We start from the raw sequence: 12,664 nt of genomic DNA, 5'->3' as shown, positions 1-12,664 counted from the left end.
GGGGCACGACTGATAGGGTTCGCGTGACTGGGGGGTTATAATTTGAATCCACACGATCGCGTGGTTGGGGCGAAAATGTGGTTGACGCGATCGCATGGGGCACGCGATCGCGTCGTTGGAAATTGTGCTAAACGCACGAATCCAGCGTCGTTTCAGCGCAACTCTCTGTCTCCTTTTGGGGTGTTGTGCAATCCTATGCGACGCGATCGCGTCGCTCACGCAGTCGCGTGTGATTGGTATTGTGCAAGTGACGCGATCGCGTGAGTGACGCGATCGCGTGGGTCAATTGTGCGAAACGCACAATGGCCGCACGATTCCAGCCTAACTTTCTGGACATTGGATGTTTACGCCGATCTCCAGGTCACGCGGCCACGTGAATGACGCAGTCGCATGGGTAATGTTTTTCGCAATTTGACGCGATCACATGAGTGATGTGGTCGCGTCGCGCACCCTTTTTTTTTTAACTATATGCGGAATGCAATGATTAATATGAATGAGATGCAAAGCTTCCAGGTTCAATATAATAAAATAAAATAAAACTTGAAAACAAATAAAACTAAATAAAAATTGAAAAAGGAACGATCATACCATGGTGGGTTGTCTCCCACCTAGCACTTTTAGTTAAAGTCCTTAAGTTGGACGTTGGATGAGCTTCCTGTTATGGCGGCTTGGTATGCGAAATTGTTACTCAGGTTGTGAATTATTGTTCGAAATTGATTCCCTGGCGATGGCACCAAAAATGGATGCACAGAACCATGGTTTAAACATATCTTCACAACTTCGCATAACTAACCAGCAAGTGCACTGGGTCATCCAAGTAATAAACCTTACGTGAGTAAGGGTCGATCCCACGGAGATTGTTGGTATGAAGCAAGCTATGGTCACCTTGTAAATCTCAGTCAGGCGGATATAAAATAGTTATGGAGTTTTCGAAAATAAATAATAAACTAAGGATAGAAACACTTATGTAAATCATTGGTGAGAATTTCAGATAAGCGTATGGAGATGCATTCATTCCTCTGAACCTCTGCTTTCCTGCTGTCTTCATCCAATCCGTCTTACTCCTTTCTATGGCTGGCTTTATGTAAGGATGTCACCGGTGCCAATGGCTACTTTCAATCCTCTCGGGAAAATGGTCCAAATGCTCTTTCACAGCACGGCTAAAAGTTTGGAGGAATCACCCTTGTCGTTGGTTGCATCCTATTCCTCTCTGTGAAAATGGTCCGATGCGCTGTCACTGCATGGCTAATCATCTTGGAGGTTCTCGATCATACTGGAATAGAATTTACTATCCTTTTGCGTCTGTCACTACGCCCAGCACTCGCGAGTTTGGAGTTCGTCACAGTCATTCAATCCCAGAATCCTACTCGAAATACCACGGACAAGGTTTAGACTTTCCGGACTCTCATGAATGCCGCCATCAATCTAGCTTATACCACGAAGATTCTGATTAAGAGATCTAAGAGATACTCATTCAATCTAATGTAGAATGGAAGTGGTTGTCAGGCACGCGTTCATAGGGAATGATGATGATTGTCACGTTCATCACATTCAGGTTGAAGTGCGAATGAATATCTTAGAAGCGAAATAAGATGAATTGAATAGAAAACAGTAGTACTTTGCATTAATCTTTGAGGAATAGCAGAGCTCCACACCTTAATCTATGGAGTGCAGAAACTCTACCGTTGAAAATACATAAGAAATGAAGGTCCAGGCATGGCCGAATGGCCAGCTCCCAAATGTGATCAATAGATCAAAAGATAATCCAAAGATGTTTCAAAAGATGATCAAAGATGTCTAATACAATAGTAAAAGGTCCTATTTATAATAAACTAGCTACTAGGGTTTACAGAAGTAAGTAATTGATGCATAAATCCACTTCCGGGGCCCACTTGGTGTGTGCTTGGGCTGAGCTTGAAGTCTACACGTGGAGAGGTCATTCTTGGAGTTGAACGCCAGCTTTTGTGCCAGTTTGGGCGTTGAACTCCACTTTGCAACTTGTTTCTGGCGCTGGACGCCAGAATTGGGCAGAGAGCTGGCGTTGAACGCCAGTTTGCGTCATCTAAAATTGGGCAAGGTATGGACTATTATATATTGCTGGAAAGCCCTGGATGTCTACTTTCCAACGCAATTGGAAGGGCGCCATTTTGAGTTCTGTAGCTCCAGAAACTACATTTTGAGTGCAGGGAGGTCAGAATCCAACAGCATCAGCAGTCCTTCTTCAACCTCTGAATCTGATTTTTGCTCAAGTCCCTCAATTTCAGCCAGAAAATACCTGAAATCACAAAAAAACACACAAACTCATAGTAAAATCCAGAAATGTGCATTTAACATAAAAAGTAATGAAAACATCCCTAAAAGTAACTAGATTCTACTAAAAACACACTAAAAACAATGCCAAAAAGCGTATAAATTATCCGCTCATCACAACACCAAACTTAAATTGTTGCTTGACCCCAAGCAACTGAAAATCAAATAGGATAAAAATAAGAGAATATACTATAAATTCCAAACTATCAATGAAACATAGCTCCAATCAGATGAGCGAGACTTGTAGCTTTTTGCCTCTTGAATAGTTTTGGCATCTCACTTTATCCATGGAGGTTCAGAATGATTGGCATCTATAGGAACTCAGAGTTCAGATAGTGTTATTGACTCTCCTAGTTCAGTATGATGATTCTTGAACACAGCTTCTTTATGAGTCTTGGCCGTGGCCCTAAGCACTTTGTTTTCCAGTATTTCCACCGGATACATAAATGCCACAGACACATAATTGGGTGAACCTTTTCAGATTGTGACTCAGCTTTGCTAAAGTCCCCAATTAGAGGTGTCCAGGGTTCTTAAGCACACCCTTTTTTTTTTTTGCTTTGGACCTTGACTTTAACCGCTCAGTCTCAAGTTTTCACTTGACACCTACACGCCACAAGCACATGGTTAGGGACAGCTTGGTTTAGCCACTTAGGCCAGGATTTTATTCCTTTAGGCCCTCCTATCCACTGATGCTCAAAGCTTTGGGATCCTTTTTATTTGCCCTTGCCTTTTGGTTTTAAGGGTTATTGGCTTTTTGCTCTTGCCTCTTGGTTTTAAGAGCTTTTGGCTTTTTCTGCTTGCTTTTTCTCTTTCTTTCTATTTTTTTTTCGCCCTTTTTTTTTTTTTGCAAGCTTTGTTCTTTGCTGCTTTTTCTTGCTTCAAGAATCATTTTTATGATTTTTCAGATCATCAAATAATATTTCTCCCTTTTCATCATTCTTTCAAGATCCAACAATTTTAACATTCATTTTTTTTAGTGATGGGATTGTGAGATGAATCTTTCCATCTCCCATGGCTCAGAGGTGGAAGCATTTGTCTTCCCTTTCTTCTTTCTTGAGGTTTCTCTGGCCTTAGGTGCCATTAATGGTAATGGAAAAACAAAAAGCTTATGCTTTTACCACACCAAACTTAGAATATTGCTCGCCCTCGAGTAAGAAAATAAAGAATTAGATGAAGAAGAAGAAGAAAAGATGGAGAAGAGGGGGGAGGTGTGTTTCGGCCAAGAAGAGAAGAGAGGGTTGTGTTGTGTGAAAATGAGGAAGAATGGAAGGCTTTATATAGGGAAGGGAGGGGGGGTTAAGGTTCGGTCATATGGGTGGGTTTGGGTGGGAAATTGATTTGAATTTTGAAGGTAGGTGGAGTTTATTGGGTAGGTTTATGGGGAAGAGTGGGTGGATGTGAGTGGTGAAGGGTTAATAGGGAAGAGAGATAGAGGTGATAGGTGAAGGGTTTTGGGGAAGAGTGTTTATTGGGAATAGAGGATGATTGAGAAGAGAGAAGAGAGTAGGTGGAGGTAGGTAGGGATCCTGTGGGGTCCACAGATCCTGAGATGATCCTGTGGGGTCCATAGATCCTGAGGTGTTCAAGGATTTACAACCTTGCACCAAATTGGGCATGTAAAATGCTCTTGCACACAACTCTGGGCGTTCAGCGCCAGGTTGGTGCCCATTTTGGGTGTTCAACGCCCATTTGTTGCCCATTTCTGGCGTTGAACGCCAGAACCATGCTTGTTCTGGGCGTTCAGCGCTAGCTCCTCTCCAGGGTGCAATTCTGGCGTTCAGTGCCCAGATGATGCCCATTTTGGGCGTTAAGCGCCCAGATATTGCCCATTTTGGGCGTTCAGCACCAGAACCATGCTCTGTTTTGGCGTTGAATGCCAGACAGGTGCTTCCTCCAGGGTGTGATTTTTCTTCCGCTGTTTTTGATTCTGTTTCTAAATTTTTCGTTTATTTTGTGACTCCACATGATCATGAACCTAAGAAAACATGAAAAACAAAAATAAAATTAGATAAATAACCATTGGGTTGCCTCCCAACAAGCGCTTCTTTAATGTCAATAGCTTGACAGTGGGCTCTCATGGAGCCTCACAGATGTGCAGAGCTTTGTTGAGACCTCCCAACACCAAACTTAGAGTTTGGATATGGGGGTTTGACACCAAACTTAGAGTTTGGTTGTGGCCTCCCAACACCAAACTTAGAGTTTGACTGTGGGGGCCTTGGTTGACTCTGCTTTGAGAGAAGCTTTTCATGCTTCCTTTCCATGGTTGCAGAGAGAGATCCTTGAGTTTTAAACACAAGGTTATCCTCATTTAGTTGAAGGATTAATTCCCCTCTGTCCACATCAATCACAGCTCTTGCTGCGGCTAGGAAGGGTCTTCCAAGGATGATGGATTCATCTTCATCCTTCCCAGTATCTAGGATTATGAAATCAGCAGGGATGTAAAGGCTTTGAACCTTTACTAACATGTGCTCTACTTGTCCATAAGCCTCTTTTCTTGAGTTGTCTGCCATCTCTAATGAGATTTTAGCAGCTTGCACCTCAAATATTCCAAGTTTCTCCATTACAGAGAGTGGCATGAGGTTTATCCCTGACCCAAGGTCACATAGAGCCTTCTCAAAGGTCATGGTGCCTATGGTACAGGGTATGAGGAACTTTCCAGGATCCTCTTTCTTCTGGAGCAATCTCAGTAAATCCAATGCATTTAATTCATTGGTGAACAGGGGAGGTTAATCTACCCAAGTCTCATTACCAAATAGTTTGGCATTCAGCTTCATGATTGCACCAAGGAACTTGGCAACTTGCTCTTCAGTGACATCCTCATTCTCTTCAGAAGAGGAATACTCATCCGAGCTCATGAATGGCATAAGGAGGTTCAATGGAATCGTGCCAATGGCTACTTTCAATCCTCTCGGGAAAATGGTCCAAATGCTCTGTCACAGCACGGCTAATCGTCTGGAGGTATCACCCTTGTCGTTGGTTGCATTCTATTCCTCTCTGTGAAAATAATCCGATGCGCTGTCACTGCATGGCTAATCATCTTGGAGGTTCTCGATCATACTGGAATAGAATTTACTATCCTTTTGCGTCTGTCACTATGCCAAGCACTCGCGAGTTTGGAGTTCGTCACAGTCATTCAATCTCAGAATCCTACTCGGAATACCACGGACAAGGTTTAGACTTTCCGGACTCTCATGAATGCCGCCATCAATCTAGCTTATACCACGAAGATTCTGATTAAGAGATCTACGAGATACTCATTCAATCTAATGTAGAACGGAAGTGGTTGTCAGGCACGCGTTCATAGGGAATGATGATGATTGTCACGTTCATCACATTCAGGTTGAAGTGCGAATGAATATCTTAGAAGTGAAATAAGATGAATTGAATAGAAAACAGTAGTCCTTTGCATTAATCTTTGAGGAACAGCAGAGCTCCACACCTTAATCTATGGAGTGCAGAAACTCTACCGTTGAAAATACATAAGTAATGAAGGTCCAGGCATGGCCGAATGGCCAGCCCCCAAACGTGATCAATAGATCAAAAGATAATCCAAAGATGTTTCAAAAGATGATCAAAGATGTCTAATACAATAGTAAAATGTCCTATTTATAATAAACTAGCTACTAGGGTTTACAGAAGTAAGTAATTGATGCATAAATCCACTTCCGGGGCCCACTTGGTGTGTGCTTGGGCTGAGCTTGAAGTCTACACGTGGAGAGGTCATTCTTGGAGTTGAACGCCAGCTTTTGTGCAAGTTTGGGCGTTGAACTCCACTTTGCAACTTGTTTCTGGCACTGGATGCCAGAATTGGGCAGAGAGCTGGCGTTGAACGCCAGTTTGCGTCGTCTAAACTTGGGCAAAGTATGGACTATTATATATTTATGGAAAGCCCTGGATGTCTACTTTCCAACTCAATTAGAAGCGCGCCATTTTGAGTTCTGTAGCTCCAGAAAATCCATTTTGAGTGCAGGGAGGTCAGAATCCAACAACATCAGCAGTCCTTCTTCAACCTCTGAATCTGATTTTTGCTCAAGTCCCTCAATTTCAGCCAGAAAATACCTGAAATCACTGAAAAACACACAAACTCATAGTAAAGTCCAGAAATGTGAATTTAACATAAAAACTAATGAAAACATCCCTAAAAGTAACTAGATTCTACTAAAAACATACTAAAAACAATGCCAAAAAGCGTATAAATTATCCGCTCATCACGGCTTATGCTTAAATTCATCCAGAAATCTCCACCAATGCTTGGAATGCCAATAGCCTCTGGGGTCCCAAACTAGGCATGTGAAGCTTCTAAGCAGCTTCAAAGAGATTGTCAGGCTCCCGGGGTGATGAATGTCAGCACAGATTCCAGGATCCCAAACTTTGCTTTTGAATCCGCCTTCGTCTTGATCTATACTTTTCCATCCGGGTGGTTTAGAGATTAGATTCTCACCAGGATAACCAAACGTTTTCTGAGATCCATCCGATTGATCATGATGCCAATTCGTGCACTTCGAGTTGAAGCGTGGAACCTTATTGAACTTTGTGCACCAGCTCTGAGTACAAGCCATTTCCCGCTTACTCTTAAAGCCGCAGAGAGCTTTAAGCTGGCCATCTGTTTCAAGCAAACCATATTCAAGTTGAAAAATACAGTTAAAGGTTAAGGATTGTACCAACTTAAAGCTTGTATTGGGTGGTAATGGCCTTGGGATAGGTGGTTCCAGTGGTTCTGTGAGTTCTACTCCCTTGTGCTCTTCTGTGAAATTCTCCACTTCCTTGCAAGATTCTTCAAATGTATCCATGTCCTGATCAAAGCCATCTATGTCTTCCTCATTACTTAAGTCATAGACTGGAGGTTGAGAGAAATCTACCTTCGTATCATCTTCGTATTCACTTGGGGAAGATTCTTCGATCTCAGAGAATTCACTTGCGGATGCAAGCTCATTACTAGGAGAACTTGACTTGTGACTATCATCATCAAGGAAATCTGCTTCGTGGGTTATTCTATCTAGTTCTTCATGAAAGACTTGCTCTGGGGATTGCGCACAATCCTCCTTAGCATCAACTGTAACATCCTTAACAGAATGCTCCATAACTTTGGATTCCCATGGAGGTTCAGCGTCTCCTAAGTCTTCAACCAACTCTTCTTCTTCAATAATGATAGCTTCCTCTACTTGTTCCAGTATGAAACCATGCTCTGTCTTGTCCACTGGAGTTTCTAGTATCTCCTTCATGCTACGCTCTTCGTTAGATTGTCCACATGGGGCTGTGGGATGTCCTTGAATGTTCGAACGTCTAGAAGATAATTGACTTACTGCTTGCTCCAGTTGATGAAGGGTTGTTTGAAGTTGATTTACTGTTTCCTTGAGGCGAACCTCTGATTCTCCGGGTGATAGATTTGGATATGGCACAGGGGGAAGTGGTGGTGTTTGGGAGTGATTGGATTGGAACTGGGGTAAATGAGGATCATACGGTGGTGAATGGTGAAAAGGAGCTTGTGAGTGTGGTGGTTTGGAGTTATAATGAGAGGATGGTCTATAAGTACAAGGTGGGTCTTGTTGGTAATTACAAGGTTGTCCACCATGTCTATTTGCTTGGTATGCATTGTAGAATGGTCTTTGTCCATGATATCTTGGAGGGTGTTGTTGCCTAAAGGGTTGATCAGATCCTCTTGGCTCCATCCATCTTTGGTTGCTCTGACCTTGATGTATGTTCCTGTTATAACTTCCATTCCTTTCAATAACATTAGAACCAAACTCAAAGCGAAAGGGGTGAGAATTCATAGTAGCTAAAAGAAATAAAGAGGGGAAAATAAAAGCAAATAAACAAGTAAAAGAAAAATATTTACAATAACCAATAATAAGGCACACGATTGCAGTTCCCCGGCAACGGCGCCATTTTGACGTTGGGAATTTATGGTGGTAAAGCATTTCATAAAAACAGTCGCGTTGTAGATATAGTCTCTAAACCAACAGAAATCCCTTCGTACAAACGTTTTGGTTGTCACAAGTAACAAACCCATAAATAAATTGATAACCGACCTCGGATCATCTTCTCAAGGAACTGCAGGGAAGTATGTTCTTATTATTGGTTATGGAGATTGTAAATTGGGGTTTTGAGAATGAGGAGCGAATGGTTTAATTGGTAATTAAAGTAAATGAAGAACAAGTAATTTAAATGGAAAATAAAATAAATAAATGACTGTAAATAAACTTTTGGCAAGATATGAGAAATTAGAGGTCCTATACTAGCTATCCTTATCAAGATGATGAAAATCGAATCTTAATTCTACTTTGTTAACCTTTACCAAGATAAAGGAAGGTCAAGAGATTAATTGGTTTGATCTTCGAATCCTATTTATTTCCTAAGAAAAGATTGGGATTATTGAAGTTCATTTAATTAACAAGATAACAATTATCATTCATGTTTGAGTTTGATAACTCCTGAGTTATGGATTTCTTAACCAAGACCAAAAGGAGGAAAGTAAATCTACTGGAAAAAACTTCAGATGGGAATAACAATACTGTAAATAAGAGAAAGCAATATTAAACTGAAATACCTCAAATAACATTAATTCAAAAGAGTAATCTGTAACATGGAAGAATTCATAAATCAAATTGCAAAAGTAAATAAAAGGGAATATTGAACCTGAAAAAGATATAATCCTGAAAGCGAATAAAATCCTAATTCTAAATCCTAATCCTAAAGAGAGAAGAGAGAGGAGAGAACCTCTCTCTAAACTAAATCTAAATCATGAAAACTAACTAAAGTGGTCTTTCTGAATGGATGCATTCCCTCACTTCATAACCTCTGGTCTATGCCTTCTGGACTTGGATTTGGGCCAAAAAGGGCTTCAGAATTTGCTGGGAGCATTTTCTGCAATTTCTGGTGCGTGGCCTCTATCACGCGTCCGCGTGGGTCATGCGGTCGCGTCATTCGGAGTTTTCCTTACCACGCAGTCGTGTCAGTCATGCGACCGCGTCATATGTGTTCTGCTTAAGGCGCGCGGTCGCATCAGTCATGCGACCGCGTCGCTGCTTCTTCGCGCTTGGCATATGGCCATGTCATCCATGCGATCGCGTGGCTGCCAGTTTCTTCAAAAACTCCGTTTTATGCTTTCCTTCCATTTTTGTATGTTTCCTTTCCATCCTTTAAGTCATTCCTGCCTTAGAAGATCTGAAACTACTCAACACACTAATCACGGCATCGAATGGAAATAAAGGTAATTGAAATAATTAATTTTAAAGCATAGAAAACATGTTTTTCACATACATCACATAATAAGGAAGGAAAAGTAAAACCATGCAATTAATATGAATAAGTGGGTAAAGGATTGAATAAATCACTCAAACTAAGCACAAAATATATCATAAAATATAGGTTTATCAACCTTCATAGTTAGAGGTTAACAAAGTGGGATTAAAATCCAATTCTCATCACAATTGATAAGGATAGGACTTTCAGTTCTTATACCTTGTCAAGAGTTTTATTATTTATTTAAATTAATTCCTTATAGTTTACTTTCTTGCCATTTACTATTGTTGCTTTTTTTCTTATACATTAAAAAACCCAAAATTCTACCTTTTTCATAGCTAATAATAAGTCATACCTCCCTGCAATTCCTTGAGAAGACGACCCGAGATTTAAATACTCGGTTATCAATTTTATTGGGTTTGCTTAAGTGACAAACAAAACTTTTGTAAGAAAGGAATTCTTGTCGGTCTAGAAGCTATACTTACAACGCGAATTTATTGTGAAAATTCTAGATCGCGCGAGAGTTTCGCTCTTTCAGTGACATATAATCCTGTTAGCTTTGGGTAATTAGGGTTTTTGTGGCCATAAACTAGTTTTTGAACTTAACCCTCTAATCGGACATAAGTGACCACGAGAGTGGCGGCTAATGAAGGTTAGAGGAGGCTAAATCACTAAGAGATTAGGGTTTAAACATTTACAATTTTTCAGGAATCATGCATTGTTAAAATAGTTGGTAAGAACTTTTAATCTAGAAAGATAAACATCTCCAAAGCCTTTACTGTTTTCACACCAAACCTTTATTTGCTTTATTTACTTGCTTATTTACGGTTTTATGCGAATTGACTCACCAAACCCATTTTGTATTTGTCTAACTAAGTCCAACTGGTTAGCCATTATTTCTCAGTCTAGCAATCCTTGTGGGATCAACCCTTACTCATCTGAGGTATTACTGGGAGGACCCAGTGCACTTGCCGGTTAAGCTGTGCAAAATCCTGATTCGCACACCAACAACCCTAAATCACCAGTCCATATTGGACATCAATGACTCTTGCATCACTAACCACGACATGACAATTATAAGAGCAAACCCAATTAGTCAACCTCTAATGGGGAGATAAGTCAACCGGGCTTAATCAATCTCAAACCATAGGTCTTATTCGTTAATGGATACGAGATTAAATAAAATCTCCTAATTATCACTCAATTCTTCAGATAGTAATGACATCAAGGTCACCTTCATTACTCAATTCCAAGTCAAGAATGCAAAAATCTACCCTAAAACTAAGAGAAGCATTTTCATAAACACTTGTAAGGAATAAAATGAAAGCATTGTAAAATTGTAATAATAATGAAATCTAAAACTACCAAATGAAAGATAACAATAACAATAACTAAGGCAAACATCAAAGGATATAAAAACATAAAATTTTATTAGATGGAAATCAAAATCAACACGATTTCATACGATCAAAAGCAATAAAATAAAGAAAATAACAAGTAAAACTAAGAGAACCAAGATGCAATAACAAGGAATTGTAAGGAAAACTAAATCAAAACAATGATTGAAATCTAAATCTATGGAGAGATCTAATCTAAACCCAAAATTCTAGAGAGAAAAGAGAGCTTCTCTCTCTAGAAAATTACCTAAAACATGGTTCTACTCTATCCTAATTGCTCTCCCTTTATCATTTTTGAATTTGGCTTGAAATAACCTTAGAAATGAGTTAGATTGGGCTTGAGAAGGTCCAGAAATCACCAGCCATGTGTTTTCTTAAGTGAACCACATGCTTCATGTCATGCATACGCATGAGGCATACATACGCGCCACATAGAGAAATCCCAAAGCACGCATACGCGCAAGGCATGCATGCACATGACCATGAATTGTGCCAAAACCTCATTTCTTCATGATTTATCCATTTTACACGCTTTTTCTTCATTTCTTCAATCCAATCTTTTCTTTCTAAGCTTGAAATTACATAACAAACACATCAAGGCATTGAATGGAATTAAAGTAAATTAAACTTATCAAATTAAAGGCCTAAAAAGCATGTTTTCAATCTTAAGCACAATTTAGGAGATATTCGCAAAACTGTAAGAATCGCAATTAATTAATTAATTTAATATCCCAAAATAGGTTCCAAAATTTTAAAATATTAATTAAAAATATAAATATCGTGTTTGGACTCAGTAGATTTTTTTAAGTTAGAAAATGTAATTTTTTGCGAAAAAATGCGTAAAAATGCATACTGGTAAATTAGCTGGCAGTACTAGCTTAAATCTGTCTGGTACTGTGTGAGAGTAGTAAAAACTGTAGAAGAACTTAGAAAAATAATTAAAGTTGAAAATCGGATGCTAATTCTAAAGGTTTGGCCAAAAATTGTGTTAAACGGGCAAAAAACGCTAACGGGTTCGATCGAGCCCAAGTTGGGCCCAAGCCCAACATATATAAACACACAAGTGAAGGCCATTCAGCCTCATTCATCACAAAACACAACACACACCAACTACACTAGTGATAAGAGAGGGAGAAGAGAGTGTTACTATTCATCCTTAACTTCCAGTGGCCATAACTCGAGCTACGGTACTCCGATGACGGCACGTGAAGCTCTCGCCGAGCCTGTCAGTTCTATCTAATTTTTTTAGGTAAGATTTTGAATATCACTCTCCATTATGTAGCCATAAAAAATTCAAAATTTAATTTTTTGGTTTTGAGTAGATTTTATATTTTCAATTGATTAGGTGGTATCTAAGGTTGGACTATTGGTGGTTTGTGTCCCAAACACCATCGAGAAAGGTAAGGAAACTCTTTACCTTTTTAAAATTGTGTATTTAGGAACCCTAGGTATTGATTTGTTGTATTTGGTATGATTTTAGTTGAGTTCTTGCAGTTGTTGGCATTTATTGGGAGACTTTGATTAGTTGTTGGTGATTGGAAGCTTGAGTTGGAGTCAATTTGGTGTGTTGTGCATATTGGGAATTGGCCAAGGTATGGTTTTGGTTTTCTCTATGTAATATGTAATATTTCTGGACACTTAAGCTAGTGGACTTTATGATAGGATTGAATTGATTGTTGAAAATTGTTGAATTGATAATGTATGATGGCATTGGT

The sequence above is a fragment of the Arachis ipaensis genome, chromosome B01 (assembly GCF_000816755.2).
Source record: "Arachis ipaensis cultivar K30076 chromosome B01, Araip1.1, whole genome shotgun sequence".
NCBI classification, from domain to species: domain Eukaryota; kingdom Viridiplantae; phylum Streptophyta; class Magnoliopsida; order Fabales; family Fabaceae; genus Arachis; species Arachis ipaensis.
Note: the sequence above shows the minus strand (reverse complement) of the source record.